The sequence below is a fragment of the Cricetulus griseus genome (assembly GCF_003668045.3).
Source record: "Cricetulus griseus strain 17A/GY chromosome 1 unlocalized genomic scaffold, alternate assembly CriGri-PICRH-1.0 chr1_1, whole genome shotgun sequence".
Taxonomy (NCBI): domain Eukaryota; kingdom Metazoa; phylum Chordata; class Mammalia; order Rodentia; family Cricetidae; genus Cricetulus; species Cricetulus griseus.
The window spans coordinates 85,884,886-85,902,025 of NW_023276807.1; the positions used below are offsets into that span (position 1 = coordinate 85,884,886).

The 17,140-nt window shown below is 42.0% G+C and overlaps 1 protein-coding gene across 2 annotated transcripts in view; it reads right to left on the bottom strand.

Moving 5' to 3' along the window:
- The window catches only part of Sertad2 (SERTA domain containing 2), a 113,395-nt gene that overhangs the window by 21,797 nt on the left and 74,458 nt on the right, over positions 1 to 17,140 (bottom strand). The window lies entirely within an intron of this gene.

The window sequence follows — 17,140 nt, forward strand, 5'->3', positions numbered from 1 at the left end:
GCCGGGCCCCGCCCTGGCAGCCCCGCCCCTGCAGCAAGGCCCCACCCTGCCTCCCTCCCACCTCAAGCCGCAGGCCCCGCCCGCCCCTGCTCCACAGGTCCTGGCCCCCGCAGGCCCCGCCTCCAGCTGGCCTGGACCCGCCCCGGACCCGCCCTCCACGGGCGGTACCATAAATGCAGATTCCGCTCGGGTGAAGGCTCAGGAAGGGGCAGGCAGGCAGGCAGGCACCAAGCTTCTTCAGGCAGCTCTGTGGACCAAAGGCTAGGAGAGGAAGAAACTAGGAGAGGAAGAAACGGGGGTGCTCCAGCCGAAGGGCCACTACTGCCACTACTAACCCCTACACACTGGAAAACAGGCAGATGATGGAGCGGGTGGTGACAAAGGCGGCAGCGCGGGCACAGTCCGTAGAGGAGCAAGACCACAAATATGACAGGCATCCGAGCTATTCGGCCACTTGGGCCGGTCGGCGTGAGGGTAGGGTCCACCAATAGCCCTCAGAGATTTCGGAATGGGGGGGGAGGGGTCAAGAACTCCATCTGGAGCTGGCGACTGAAAAAGTTTCGACAGTCGAAATGGGTCACCAAGTAGTATCTTTGGTGCGGGACAGACCTGAGTTGCATCCTGTAGGGAGACTCAGCAGCCAACCAGAGGGAAATCAGGCTCAGGCTTGAAGAACACCAGGAGCCAGAAGCGTCCTCTGCCACAAGTTTCACGCTGACAACCTTAAATTATCCCCCCCCCACCAAAAAAAAAGGCCTAATGTTTTTAACTACCCAAACTTAGCAGAGGACTTCAATTGTCCTTAGTATGGGGTGCATGTGTCTAAGTGGTTCGAATTTAAGAGCAAGAAGAGGCCAGGCACAGCTCAACTGGAACATTTATGATTGCTTTAAAAATGACATGTACATTCTGCATAAGGATATTACAAAAGTAATTCGGGGCACCTTAAATTTTTGGCTGCCACCCCAATCAGTAAATTCTTCTCAGACCACTTTGCTGTTTAATGGTCCACTACACTAGTTGCATTTAAGGATGATAAAGCTTTAAGACCTAACATAAAGGTCTTAAACATCAAGACAAATTTAGACCAACTCAAACTGTTCTGCAATGATTTGCTATCAATCAAATTGATGATCTTATCAAAATTAAACTTAGTGCCAGGTGTAGGATTCCTGCATTAGTTAGGCAGAGGCAGGCAGGTCTCTTAGTTCATGGCTAGCCTGGTATATATAGACATTTCTAGGCCAGTCAGGACTACAGAGTGAGAACCTGTCTCAAATAATAATAGTGATAATGTAGGCCAAAATGGTAAAGGAGACATCGGTTTTTAAAGGGAAGTAAAAAGGGTTTTTGTTGTTGTTTTTAGTGAACCCTTGACATCATCAAAATCTCATACAGATGTTTCATTAGGTATAACCAGTATCAAAAGCTGAGTGTGTATCTCTTTGGCAAGTCATTATAATAGCACTTAAAACTGGCATCAAATAAAAGTATACCCTTGAGGCCCTATGAGGTCTTGCTTGGTTTATGCCTAGGTGGCATAAAATTTTCAAACGTTTTGCTAGAGAGCTAAGCTATTTTTCATTTCTAGAGTTCTGCCTTTGAAGACAACATAACTACTCAGAGCTCCCTACCCACCCACTCACTTATACTTTCAGTGCTCACTTTAAGAAACAGCCATTGAAATAGAAGCTGCAGTAATCTCTTCCTGTGATGTCTTTGTGGGAGGCCAGAGGTATTTAGTTCTGCAGAGTTTTAAATGAATTGGAACTGTTATTCATGAATTGAAGTGAACAAAAAGACACAGGATTTTATGACACTTGGATGTTTCCTAGCAAATGGCTTCCCAAATTCAGTGGTCCTGTACAAAAGAAAGGAGCCAAAAATGAGAATGACATCTTTGTGTGCCCACAGAATGAGCACATGGTTGCCTGGAGTACTTAGTAAAAGTCTGGGTTCTGAGGAAAGCAGCTCATCGTGGCTTCTGGGATGAGGCGATCGAGGAGCTGGCCAGGTTGTATTTTTGAAGGCTTGATAGCTTATCAGTGCGGGCGTTATATTTTACTTTCCCGACTTATAGAAGCTGGAATATTTGCCCAACTCGTCAAAGTATGAAGTGGCAGCCTTGCAGCTGCCAGGTGGTCAGGTCCAGCCTCGGGTACCTCTTCCTGCTCCTTCTCCACAGGCTGAATTCCATGGAGGTCAGCACGGCAATTCTTGCCTAGTCCTAGACACTCAAAGATAAAGGAAGATCCTCCCTGTACTTAAAAAGAAACAAACAAACAAAAACTTCTGAGTAAGGGTGTTAGGACTGCATGTATGTCCACGAACCTTGTGCACACCCTGGTCCTGTGGAAGCCAGAAAAGGGTGCCGGGTCCTCGGGAGCTGGAGTTACACACAGATGGCTGTGAACTGCCATGTGGTGCTGCTGGGAACCAAACTGGAGTCCTCTACAAGAGCAACAAGTGCTCTCAACTGTGGCACCATCTCTTCAGACTCCCTTCCCTGCGCTTGGGAAGTACACACAATGACCGATTCTTTGTTTAAAGTCAGAGTCTCTCCACATAGCTTGCCTGTTTCAATTATTAAACCACTGTATAGAATAAGCTAGGCTAGATGTCTTTTCACGGAAAATATATCAACTGTAGAATTACCACAACAGAAAATGGGATAGATTTTCAAAATAAAATTCTGCAAGTCACATCTCTTACCTTCATATGGGATGTGAAAGTCAGGAGACAGCTAATCTCACACAGATGGTGCAGTGTGAGAAAGACTTCCCTGTCCCTAATGACAAACTAATCTACTGCAAGCTTCATTCCACCTCTTGCACCTTGTCAGGCCTTCTTTTTCCTGCTCCTCCCTCAAGTTTCAATTCACACAAGCATAGCTATAGCCCCAAGCTAAGGATCTGTCCCCAAAAGTTAGCTCATTGTTATAAACTTAGGTGTAATGGCTACCACTTCGGCTCACAGGCACTTTATTCTTGTATTAGCAATTAGGCCTTTTTCTTTCCTAAAAATCTGACAGTATCTAAATCTTAATACAATCTTAAAGATGAGGTTTGAAGGGGGAAAACCAAAGGTATTCCATTTCTCAATCCAGAACTATCCGCTGGCCTCCACACACTGCTTTCTACCACCACCTAAGCCTTAGCGGGCAATACGCTTTCTTCTCACACATTCAGGACATCTAGCTCTCACAGAATGCCAAAGGATGTTACAAGGCCAGCTCCAGGCTTTTCTTGTCCTAGGAACCAATGAGGGAGGCGAAGACTCTGGACAGAGAATCTAAAGACCTACAACTCCATTATTGAGCTATGATTAATCCATGACTTAAACATTTTTAGTGTGTGTATTTGATTGCCCACATGTGGAGGTCAGAGGACAACTTCTGGAAGTCTGTTTTCTTCTTTCATCATGGGATCCAGGGATCAAATTGACAGGCCTGCAAGTACATCTATCCACTGAGCCACCAAGGCAGTCCAATCTGTGACTTTTGATCTGAATGTCTTAATCTGCTGTGTCACAGATCTCAGACTAGCATGGGCTGTACTGAAACAAGAACAGGAATATATGAGATAACTCTGGGGCTAGCTCCTTGGCTCCAGCACTGGGAGGCAGACGGCCCTCGGCAGCACTGAGCTGACTTCTGCACCTTGGACTCTGGTTTCTGGAGCCTTTTCTAGGAGCTAGGCGTCTCTGAAAGGGAACTTCACTCTGGTGCTTGAGGAGGAATTTTAGGGCTGAAAATGTGATACAATGCTTTGCTCAGCTTGTCTAGAAGAATGTAAAACCAAGTCTACATTCACACAATTCTAAATGGAAGTAGAAATATAAACAGTAATAATGTGCTCTCTTTGGTAGGTAGTGTTCCTTAAAACTTTTCATGTCCAGAATGATTCAAGCCATCTTCTGGTTTTGAAGTCTGGAGAAAGGCAGGGCATTTTCCAATGCCTCTCACATGGATCCACTTGCTGGTCTCCATAGCACACCTTGGGTCACACACAGGGCAGTTGCAGCTCTCCAGGTCTCCCATGGAGGAAAGGGATCCAGAGCATGGCCTGATACTGGTGTGTACCAAAAACTGCGTATCACTGAGACCCAAGCAGAGACTAGGATATAGATAAAAGTAATTCTTTCTTTTACCAAAAACTCCAACCCTTCCTATCCTTGGCCTTATTTTAACTCACAGAATAAACACCCCCCCAACCACAGAACAAAAAGCAGTATCACCCTACCTGCCAGCCCTTCACTTATCTCCAATATGCCTATATACTAGCCATTTTATCATCCCATTGTTGGCCTCCAGGACAGCAGGTGGCAAAGGAAGTGGTCACTAAGTATGTATTTGGTAAGTACTAGAGGAATGACTGGAGAAATTAAGGGGTCATTCCTTTATAAATATAAATTTATAAATACACAGCCTAGTTTCAAACTTGTGGGCTCATGTGTTCCTGCTACCTCACCTTCCAAATGAGGAACTACAGATCCAAGACCTAGTCTTTCTGTTTCCTCTGTGTGTGTGTGTGTGTGTGTGTGTGTGTGTGTGTGTGTCCCAAATGCTTATGTAGTTTTTTTAAATTTTCATAACCACAGATCACTAGTAATATATCATTGTATTTATATCTACTTTTCAGCATCTCTGTACTATACCATTCAAGTTGAACCTAGTTAAAAGAATTAATGGGGAGTGGGTGGGTGCTAGAGAGATGGATCAGTGGTTAGGAGCATTGGCTGCTCTTCCAGAGGATCCAGGTTCAATTCCCAGCACCCACATGGCAGTTTACAACATCTGTAACTCCTTTTCCAGCGGATCTGGCATTCTCACACAGACATAATGCAGGCCAAACACCAGTTCACATAAAACAGAAATAAATAATTATTTTTTAAAACACTAACTGGTCTTACAAAGTACACTCATGAAAGTTAACCTGTACAGACTTTCTATTTGGGGAATGACCTTGACAAAGAGACACCAATTTACTGCTATTGTTCTACCACTCTGTGCTTCCTTATGAAGACTGTTCCCGTCCCACTTACTCTAAGAAAGTGTCAATTATGTCATATAAACAAATACAGCATTTGGGGGATAGAGAGGTGGCTCAGTGGTCAACAGTACTGGCTGCTCTTCAGGGAGGCCCGAGTTCAATTCCCAGCACCTACATGTTGACCCACAATCATCAGTAACTCCAGTTCCAGGTGACCCAGTGCAGTCTTTTGGCCTTCAGTAGGCACCAGGCACACATGTGGAACACAGACATATGTGCAGACAAAGCACCCATCCACATAAAATAAAATAAATGAACCTAAAAAAAATTAAATACCAGTAACCAAACATGGGCTAAAAATTTTAGGCCAGACCCATCATTGTGAGTTACAGAACAGTCAGAGCTAGACAATGAGATTCTGTCTGGAAAAAAAATAACAAAAAATTAGCAGTCATTTTAACTGCAAAGAAAACTTGCCTAAATGATGATAGAAAAAATATTTTTGTAAAAGCATTACTCTAATGCCAAATGTCTCTTATATTTCAAAATCAAGCATACTTATGGGATCAACTAGACTAAATTATATCTTGTATAGTATATTTTTCATATCCATTGTAGTAACTATCTAGGATCATCTTCAAACAATCCATGAAAGCCAGATGTGGTAGGGCACACCCATAGTCTCAGCCACCAGGAAACTTGATGGAGGAGGAGACTGAGCCCAGGAGTTTAAGACCAGTCTGAGCAACACAAGTGACTCAACAGCAAACAAATGAAAAAAAAAAAAACAAAACAAAACAAAAAAACAAAAAAACAAAAAACTTGTGGATAAGGAGGCCCTTCAAGTAAGACTATGATGATGTTTATAAGATAAATGATATATTCAAATAATTTTTAAACCACAGCTATATGAGAAGTTGAGAATTCAAGACTTATTTAAAGGAACTGTGGAAAAACACGTGAGCAGGAAATCTTCAGCCTTGCCAGGGACTGAACCAGGGCCTCATGCATGCTAAAGAGGTAAGCTCTCCACCATAAGCTCCATCCCAGCGTAGTGTTATCTTTAGTCATAGATGTGGAATTGTTGTTTAGACTGCTGCTAGCTGGGTCTGGTGGCACAGGCCTAAAGCCAGCACACACGCTGATTCCAGCACCCCTCATCCCAGCATGTGGCAGACAGGGGCAGTAGGAGCAGATCATCTCTCTAAACTTGAGGCCGGCCAGTCCCAGCCATACAGAGAGACTGTCTTAAGATAAGCACCACCAGAAAAAGAGAACAAACAACGGCAAACTATCCTATTGCCAGAATAAAGGAGAAGGTTTCAAAATTATCCAACATCTGGACGAGGAAGCACGCACGTACCTGTGATCCCAGGACTTGGGAGCCAGAGAGAAATAGGAGGATCAGAAGTTCAAGTCATCCTCAGCTATGAATTCAAAGTGAGTTTGGGCTACATGAGACCCTGTCTCCAAATTAAATTAAATTAAATAAGCAACAGTAGTTCTTCGCCTGAAATCGAAAGTTCTAAATTTATAATTTCAGAAATACATAAAATCAATCAGGGAGAAGAGTGAAACATGCAGCTCAGACACTAACACTACATTATGGTCATTGATTAGCCAGACAAATCTTACATATATGTTTTAAATAGTGAGCAAAAAATTGAATCTTGATTAAAAAAAAAATGCTTGTTTCAAAACCGTTTTTGTTTGTTTTAGAAATCCTGGGTCATAAGGAATTCCTTAAATGGGCAATTATCAGCAAAAACTGTCTTTAAGGAGAAAAAAACAGTGCAAATGATCTATATGCAACTTCACCTTTTAAAAAGAGATTGAAAGGCCCAATCACAAAAAGACAAACATGATATGTACTCACTCATATGTGGATCTGCTTTATAATACATAGTAGTGACCGTGCTTTATCAGAGCTGTTTTTAATGATGTTGCTCAGAATGGTTTCCTTCCAGATGATGATTGAGAAGCTAATTTAAAAAGAAAAAAATGGTGCCAAGTACCACAAGAGTAACAGAACTGTGCTGTTTTCTGGGATTTTTTTTTTTTTTTAAATGGAGTGTGCTGGATGTCTCTACAATTTTGTTCAAATGACTGCAGAACCTGGAAAAGCTGTTGCTGCTATTGATGCATAACATACTGCCATTATTGGTCTTTTTATATAAATATAAATATATATATACATATATAATTTGAATTTTTGGAAACTTTAGCTGTGCTGTCAACTTTGGAAAAAAGTGTCCCAGTTTACTGTGTTGAGTTGGCATTGTACAAAAAATAAAAGCCATATTGGTCTAGAAATGTTGAACTTAATTTTTTTCTATTTGTACAGAGGTAACACACTGTATTAAATATGTAAGGTCTTAAAAAAAAAAAAAAGAAGAAGAAGAAGGGATTTTGAGAGCCCATCCCACATGAAGGGATGCTCTCTTGACCTGGACACATGGAGAAGGGCATAGGCCTGGCCCAGGATGATGTGGAAGACTTTGGGGAGCCCCTTTTGAGGGCCTTGCCCTGCCTGGGGAGTGGAGGGGGGATGGCTAGGGACAGGTGGGATGTTGGGGGGGAGGGGTGGGAGAGGGAGAAGGGATTGACATGTGAAGCAAGCTTGTTCCTAATTTGAACTAATAAAAGAAATTAAAAAAAAAAAAAGAGGTTGAAAGGCAAGTGGACAATAGCAGGCCCTGAGGTCATCATCCACCATGCTACTACCCTGTACTCTGTTCAAATAGTACTAAGACAACACGACACTTCCATAGAGGTGAATAATGACCAGCATAGTCAAAATCAAAGCTTTATTAACTTTCATATTTTATTTATTTCGTGTGGGGTGGTTGAGGGCCATCGTGTGCATGTGGCGGGGTCAGAGTATGTCTTTCTGGATTTTCTGGTTTTGTTTGTTTGTTGTTTGATTTTCAAGATGCTTTCTCTGTGTAACAGCCATGATTGTCCTAGAACTTAATCTTGATCTGTTGACCAGGCTGGTCTTGAACTCACAAAGATTCGCCTGCCTCTGCCTCTGGGGTGGTGGCTGGGATTAAAGGCGTGCTTCCTCCCCCCCTCCCCCCCCAGCTCAGAGAATGTGGATTTTCACTGTGGTTGAACTCAGGTCACCAGGCTGAGCCATCTCACTAGTCCAAGTTTTTTTGATGTAAGACTTCATATATAGAACTGTTCCACTGATAAGGAAAGTATAATCAAAGCCTGTCTAGGGGGATATGTAATTTGTACCAAGGTGTCTGTTTAGTAAATATGTCACTATATACTAGGTCAGCTCCAATAAAAAAACAAAAAACAAAAAAACAAAAAACAAAAAACAAAATTAAGCCGGGCGTTGGTGGCTCAGGCCTTTAATTCCAGCACTCAAGAGGCAGAGGCAGAGGCAGAGGCAGAGGCAGGTGGAGCTCTGTGAGTTCCAGGACAGCCAGGGCTGTCTCAAAAAAACCAAAAAGAAAAAAGAAAGAAAGAAACTTAGTTACATAAAAAAAAAAAAAAAAAAAAAAAAAAAAAAGCTCACTAACAAGTGACAGGTGAGGATCAGAGCAATGGCTCAGTGGGTAAAGGCACTTACCATAAAGCCTGATGACCTGAATTTGGGCCCAGAAACCTACACGTGCACACACAAAGAGCACACACACACACACACACACACACACTCTCTCTCTCTCTCTCTCTCTCTCTCTCTCTCTCTCTCTCCCTCCCTCTCTCTCTCTCTCTCTCTCTAATATTTTCTTAAGAGGCCAGGATTCAGCTTGACTAATGGCAACGGTGGTACATGTCTTCAACCCTGGCTCTAGGGAGAGTGAGGCAGGAGCATTGCAAGTTCAAGGCCAGCCTGGGAAAGCAGCATTTGTGAGGCTAACCTTGGTGAGTTTGGCACCATTTCCGTTTCTGTATCACTTCTTTAAGACATTAAAGCCCAGCCCAGGTGTGGTGGTACATGCTTTGGATCCCAGCTCTCAGGAGGCAGAGGCAGGGAACTGTGAATTCGAGGGCAGCCTGGTTTACATACTGAGTTCCAGGCCAGCCAGAGCTACACAGTGAGATTCTGTCTTTATTTTATTTTTTTTGAAAGGAAATTAAAGCCTAAATTACAAAGAAGATTAGAAAAAAATTTAACTAATTGCTATCTATCTTTAATCCACTCAGCTTTGTCATAACCTTAAAGCTGTTGAACATTATGCTTTCTAGTTTTAATGATGAAAATTAATACCGAGGAGGATAAAGACTTCAGAATTACTATTTTCACATCATAGCCAGAAATGGAAAGTAAAGAGAATAAATGGCTTCCTCAAGTTATCAGATGAAAGGGTCCATAATGAAGACCCATGCCATTTCATGGACAAGAATACTTTACCCTATATAAATGCTAAATGCTCCCCTGAACCCATGAGGACACTAGATGCAGCTCCAATTTAAGCTCCAATTTTCAGCCTCAGGGTGTACTATTGTGGCAAGGAGCTGGAGCAATATGTGGGGCCTTGAGTTTAGTACCTTCCACCAAATACTTAAGCAAAAAAAAAAAACAATTTTTTTTTCAATTTTGTGTTGGGATATGGCTCAGTGAGTAGAGTGCTTGCTTAACATGGAGCCTTGCCAATTGCCTTGCCATTAGATTCAGCAAAGAAGGCAGCAGGAGGCCATTGGGTGGGAGAGAGAAAGGCTTGGATACTCCTCATTGCAGTCTGGCAGTGCCCATCTCTCTACCAGCCCAGCTGCTTCTGCGTGGCCCTCCATCAGGCCGTTGATTCCCACAGTGTTTTCTGGAGGTGTTACCCCCACAGCACCAATTTCCTCCAGTTCCACTTTGGATGTAGCCACTCCCTATTATCACTGACGTCCATGTCTCAACTGTCCTTTCACTCCCATCTCCTTGGTTGAGTCATTTATGTAGAACTCCAAAAAAGAAGATACTCAAAGCACAAACAATCAATAACTTTGACTACATTAAAAGTTAAGTATCTGGCCAGGTGGTGGTGGTACACACCTGTAACACCAGCACTTGGGAAGCAGAGGCAGGCAGATCTCAGTGAGTTCAAGGCCGGCCTGGTCTACAGAGTGAGCTTAACGACAGCCTGAACTACATAGAGAAATGCTGTCTCAGAAAACAAACAAAAAAGTCAAGTATCTGTTAAACAAAATATACTATTAACAAGTTAAAGCAAGCTAAAGATTATCCAATAATATGTTGAAGTTCACACACTCAACAAAAGTACTTAGAACTCATAAAGAATGCTTGAGCTAGCTTTTTAAAAGATTAAAAATACAATAGAAAAATGGATAAAACAGGAGATCAAATGTTTAATAAACACGTGAAAAGTTAGAAACTCCAGTAAAATAAAAATGCAAATTATAAAAATAAATGGCTAAGCTTTTAAACTGATAAAAACCATCATCTAATGAACAATTAAGACAAAACTCAGGAACCCCGAACCGAGGAGACAGCTCAGAGGGTAAAGCACAGACCTATGTCTCAGACCCCTCTGTCTTTCTGCAGTCCTGGCACTGGAGAGTCTCTAGACAGGTGTGTCCCCGGTTCTGGCTGGGCAGCTAGTCTAGACAAAAGTGAGCTCCAGTTTCAGTGTGAGAACTTTTCTCAAAAAATAAGGTGGAGGGGTCAGGCGTGGTGGCACACTTCCTTAATTCCAGTAGAGGAAGATGGATCTCTATAAATTTGTGGCCAGCCTGATTTACATAATGAATTCCGGGACAGCCGGGGCTACATACTGAGACCCTGACTAAAAAAAAAAAAAAAAAAAAAGTGGTGGGATTGGGGAGGTGACCTGGTGGATAAAACTTGCTATACAAATGTGAGGCACAGAGTTTGGGTCCTCTGAACCCATGTAAATCTGAGCAGGTGTGACAATCGCCTACAATCTCAGCCCTCAAAGGCAGAGATGGAATAGGCAACACCCAAAACAAGCTGGCTAGCTAGACCAGCTGGACTAGAAAAAAGCTCTGAATTGGGTGAGAGGCCTATCTCAATGCGCAAATTAGAAAGTGATCTAGGAATACAGTGATCCTCAACTTCAGGTCTCCACACGAGTCCACACATGCACCAATACAAGTGAACATACATACAAGATACATACCATACACACACACACACACACACACACACACACACACACACACACACACACATATTTTAAAGAGGAAATCTCACAAATTCTTAATGAGTACATAAGTGGGTATGGTCACTCTGGAAAAATTTGAAATGATCCAGTAATAAGCTGAAGGGCACACTCTTACATATATACAGACAAGACTTTCTTAACTAGGGTTCAATAGGAAAATAAGTTCTATAGAAAATGATTTAGGGGTCATACCTTCAGGTCTCCAGAGGAGGGTATAAAACCAGTGATATTCTGGCAAATATTTAACTACAGGACAAGACCATAATGGATTCCTTATGGTATTGGGGCTTAATTCTCTTGAGGAGGCCATAGAAGGGTTATGTCCAGAGTCCAGAGAAATTTGTTTTTATCACCATGGAGCCACACACAAAGAAAAGACAGACAGACAGGAAGGGAGGGAGGGAGGGAGGAAGTTAGGAAGGAAGGAAGGAAAGAAGGTAGGAAGGAAGGAAGGAAGGTAGGAAGGAAGGAAAGATGTGTATGTTGCCTATAATGTCAAACACTAGAAACAACATTAAGGTTCCTCTAAATGAGGACAAATCCATACACCTGAAAACTCCAATGGTTTCAAAGAGCTAATACTACATATCAACATATGGGCACATCTCAAAGCTGCAGACAATAAAACAGGTTGTAAGACAACAATGTAACACCACTTGAATAAGATGGTAAAACAAACAGGAGTGATGGCATACACCTTTAATACAGAGGTAGAGGTGGGTCTATGTGAGTTCAAGACCAGCCTGGTGCACACAGTGAGTTCCAGGACAGCTAGGGATACAGTGAAACCCTGTCTCAAAACAAAACAGTGTTCAATGTGTGTTCTATATTGTTTACAAGTACACATGTAGGAACCATACAAGCTACACAGCAGATAATAAAGTTCATAAAAACACTGTTCATTAGTAAGGAGAGGGGGGCAATGGAATTGGGGAGAGACACACTGTCTAGAGAGTTTAATTTCTTTTAAAAATATCAAATAAATGTGTTACAATTTAAAAATTCTAATTTACTGTTTCAGAGTTTACTAGGTTAAAGAAATCCATTTTCTTTGCTTTCTTCTTTATGAATCCCACAAAGCAGAATTTAAGAGATTTTTATCTACAGTATCCAATGTTTGCTAAAAACAAAACAAAACAAAACAAAAACAAAACAAAAAAACACTGGGCTGGGCAGTGATGCCTGACCACTTTAATCCCAGCACTCGGGAGGCAGAGGCAGGTGGATATTTGTGAGTTCAAGGCCAGCCTGGTCTACAGAGTGAGTTACAGTACAACCAGGGCACAGAAAAACCCTGTCTCAAAAAACTAAAAAAAAAGAAAAAAATACCCAACTAGACATGGGGCTAGAAAGATGGCTCGTGGTTAAGAACACTTGTTGCTCTTATAGAAGAGCCAGGTTCAGTTACCAGCACTGATGTGATGGTTCAAGCATACATTAGTACACAGACATACATGCAGGCAAACACCCATACACATAAAAATAAAATAATAAATATCGGACATATGTACTGTAAGCATTCATTATCTCCCATGATTATAGTAGTAATTTATTCTTCTCATTAATTTTGAGGTATTACCCTATACTAAAATATTATTATATATTTATATAATATTATAATGGTATTATATATTCTTAATAAAAGGCTGAGCAATAAGTCTGGTGTCACATGTCTGTAATCTGAGTACCTGAAAATTAGAGACATAAGGATACCAAGTTCAAGGTCTGAGTTACACAGTAAGACTGATTCAAAATGAACAATTGCAATGTAAAAGTAACCTAAAATTCTTAATGAGAAGGCTGTCCAACAGGGCTCACAGTTGTGTTTGGGCATACTTCTTGATTGCTAGCTAACTTCTACCATGCCAGAAAGATTACAAGCTTCCTCACAAAATTTGAAGGCCGTTTGGGTACCTCCTCAAAACTCTAAAGAACTTACTTAGGACATGAATACATATGCATACACAGACTATCTATCTATCTATCTATCTATCTATCTATCTATCTATCTATCTATCTATCTATTTATTTTGTGGTACCAGTTGGACTAAGGGCCATACAAATGTCAGGCAAGCACTTCACTGCTGGGCTGTATCTCTCTCACTCTCACTATCTTTTAAATTTTAGTATCAGTATCGAGAGAGTCTTGCTGAGTTGTATAGGCTGGCCTCAATCTTGCTATCCTGCAGCCTCAGACTCTGGAGTGACTGGGGTTACAGGTGCATGTCACTAGATCCGAATTGCTGTTTTAAAATGGAAACAAGATCGTGTTAATTCAGGATCTTGATGTTTGTGCACACCATGCTGTTGAAGTGTATGAATAGTGTGTCTTTTTCAAAGAGACTGTCTTGAAACAAGCGCATATTCTAAGTACACACTTCTCTCTGCAAGCTAGCAGGCATCTGAAGCTAGGTGGGTCTAAATAAAGAACTTTAGTCAACAACAGGAAATAACTCCCACAGAAAAAAAGGGGCAGAATACAAACTCTCACTAACTCTTGCACACATTTCACAACAGCCTTTTGTTCATGGCACATTATGCCTGAGATCCCCACTTTTCAGTGTGCTGAAGCCTTTCCAGAGCTATGAAACACTTTATTCTCTTGCTGGTGTCCTTGCTTTCTTCCCTCTGAGGAAGTGAACGGATAAAAACTTCTCACTGTGAGACAGCATGCTAGAAAACAAGGCAGTTTTGGGGGTTTTTGTTAGTTTTTTTTTTTTTAATTTTAATGTTCTTGCCTTGTTTTAATGGGGCTTCTAAAAAAATGCTTTTCCTTAAAAATTCACTTTTTTGCCAAGTGGTGCCTTTAATCCCAGCACTCAGGAGGCAGAGGCAGGTGGATCTCTGTGAGTTTGAGGCCAGCCTGTCTACAGAGCGAGTTCCAGGACAACCTCCAAAGCAATACAGAGAAACCCTGTCTTGAGAAACAAAACAAACAAAACAAAAAAACAAAAACAAAAATTCACTTTTTCAGCTAGGCTATGGTGGTACATGCCTTTAAGAAGGCAGAGGAAGGTCAATCCTTGAGATCAAGGCCTGTGTGAGTTTCAGGACAACCATGACTACACAGAGAAACCCTGTCTCAAACAAACAAACAAACAAACAAACAAACAATTCACTTTTTCACCAGGCATGATGGTACACATTTTGTGCTGGCTAATTTTATGTCAACTCTACACAGGCTAGAGTCATCTGGCAGGAGAAAACCTCCACTGAGAAAATGCCTCGGTAAGATCAGGTTGTAGACAAGCCTGTGGCCCATTTTCTTAATCAGTGATTGATGGGGGAGGTCCCAGTCCATTGTGGTGGTCCTGGGTTCTCTAAGAGATTGAGAAAACCATGGGGAGCAAGCCAGAGGCTGCACCCCTCCCTGGCCTCTGCATCAGCTCCTGCCTCCAGGATCCTGCCCTGTTTTGAGTCCTTGTAGTGACTTCTTCCAAAGAGGGACTGTAATATGAAAGTGTAAGCCAAATAAACCCTTTTGGGTCATGGTGTTTCACCACAGCAATAGAAACCATAACTAAGACACATTTGTAATCCTAGTGCCTGGGAAGATGAAGCAGAAAGATCATGAGTTCAGGCTCAGTTAGACCTACAGATGGAGAAAGTAATCCAAAACCAACCAACAAACAACAAAATCCCTGTTTCCCACCCAATTTATATGATAACACACACACACACACACACACACAAAAAAAAAAAAAAAAAAAAAGGTAATGTGCTCACCTGAACTGTTTGTTTCTATCCCTTTTAGTAAGGATGAATAATATCAGCCCATAAATCCAGGTTAATGGATTATCAACATTTTACCAACGGCATTTCAACAAAACAATGCAACCAAAAGACACATTAATATTCTTTTTCAAGGTGTCCATCTTGAGTCTTAAGAGAAAGAGGAAAAACTCAGATTTCAAGCCAACCAAACAGAAAGACACCTAGACCGTGCCCTCCTTTTTCTTTTCTTCCTGGAATCAACTGTTATGCTCAACCACTCTGCAGGCACCCGACAGGTAGCTGACTGCAGACTGGCACTTCTTACATCCCTTTTCACCCAGTCTGTTCTTTTCCACTTAATCTCTTCTAGTAGTCAACAAACTCAAGCTCAATCTTTACTTAAGACAAAGAGGCATCAGCGGGCTGTGGTGGCGCATGCCTTTTATCACAGCACTCGGGAGGCAGAGGCAGAGGCAGGAGGATCTCTGTGAGTTTGAGGACAGCCTGGTCTACAGAGTGAGTTCCAGGGCAGCAGGGCTGTTAAGCAGAGAAACTTGTCTCAGGAAAAAAAAACAAAAAACAAAAAACAAAACAAAACAAAACAAAAAACAGGAACCCTTTCACACATTAAGGTTGTACTTAGATGGGCGTAGGTGGCCCTTCCTGTCTTTCCCCTTCACAGCTTTGTCTTCTGCTCCAAGATAAGTGTACTGGCCACCTCAGAAACAAGGTCAAGGAGTCTTCTAAATGCCACGGCCAAGTGACACTTCTTGTCACCTGCAGTGTAAGTAGCACTGTTGTCACTGCCCACCTCCCATTGGTTCTCCCAGCTCTTCCCATCTGCTCCTTCCTCCTCCTCCAGCCTTGTTGTAAACCCGCAGCTCTAGATCTTCTCCCCTAGGCTGCAGATCAAACCCAGGCCACTGTGCATATTGGGCAAGTGCCCTACCACTGAGCTACCCACAGCATCTAGAATTAAAACCAAACAAAGCACCCTCCAATAATCTCTGGATGCAGTCTGGGGTCAAAGGGAAGTATGCACTGGGAGTAAGCAACAGGGATGGTTAGTTAGGATACTCAACTATAAGGAAAATTTTGGCATGAGAATTTTGAGGAAAACTTTTCCAGGTTGATAACCAATAAACGTACTTGCTAGGGTTTTGTCTTTGTCTCTTTTTTCTTATTCTCATTCTGTAAACCCTTGCTGGGCAACTGTGCCCACTCTCAGGGCCCTATATACTAATGACTCATCTATGAACTCTAGGTTTGACTTTTCCCTTTTTTTTTCTTTCTCCTTTTTAATGTGGGAAGACCACAAGTACATCCCAGGTCAAATCAGGGTCATTCCTGGCATAAGTTTGTTAATTCACCATAATTACTAATAGCATCTTGTTCCAATCTGAGTGCTTCTTTGAGCAGTAACGATATACAATTAGCCTATTTACATTCCCTTGCATATCAGATATCTCCACTGGTTATCATAAAGGCATCTCCAACTCACAGCACAACCAAAATTGCCTAGGAGATGGTGAGATGACTTAGTCGCCTGATGACCTCAGTTCCATCCCCAGAATCCCATAGGTTGTCTTCTGACCTCCACACACACCATGTATACACCTGCCTTGCCTCCATCCCCAAATAATGAAATGCTATAAGTAAAATTGGCCTAATCATATCCTTCTTAAATACTCACTTAGTGTTTAGGTTGGAAACTGGGGTTTCAAATAATCATCCCCTCACACTCATACTCACCAGGCACAAACCTCAAAGTTTTCCTCTTACTGATTTCCAAACACATCCTATTTCTCACATCACAAACTTAGTCGATCCCCTAATTTATCTTCCACATTGGTTGCTGCAACAATCTATTTTCAAATTTCTGGTTGAATGTTTTCCTCTAATCCAGTCATATCACAAACCATCTGATGGTAGCATGGTAGTCACTAAACATAAAAAATGAAGGGAGGGCCGAAGGCTCAGTGGAAAAACTCTTGCATAAACAATGCTGGTGATGGCAGTGCTAGTGCACACCTTTAATCCCAGCACTTGGGAGGCGGGGGCAGGAAGATCTCTGAGTTTGAGGCCAGCCTGGTCTAGAGTGAGTTCCAGGACAGCTAGAACTGCTACAAAGAGAAACCCTGTCTTCAAAAACCAAAACCCAAAGCCAACCAACAACCAACCAACCAACCAAATAAACCTCTTCCCTAGCATGCCTGAGGACCTGGGTTTAATTCCCAGTACCACCACACAAACAAAAAACAACACAACCAAAAACCTAGAACAAGA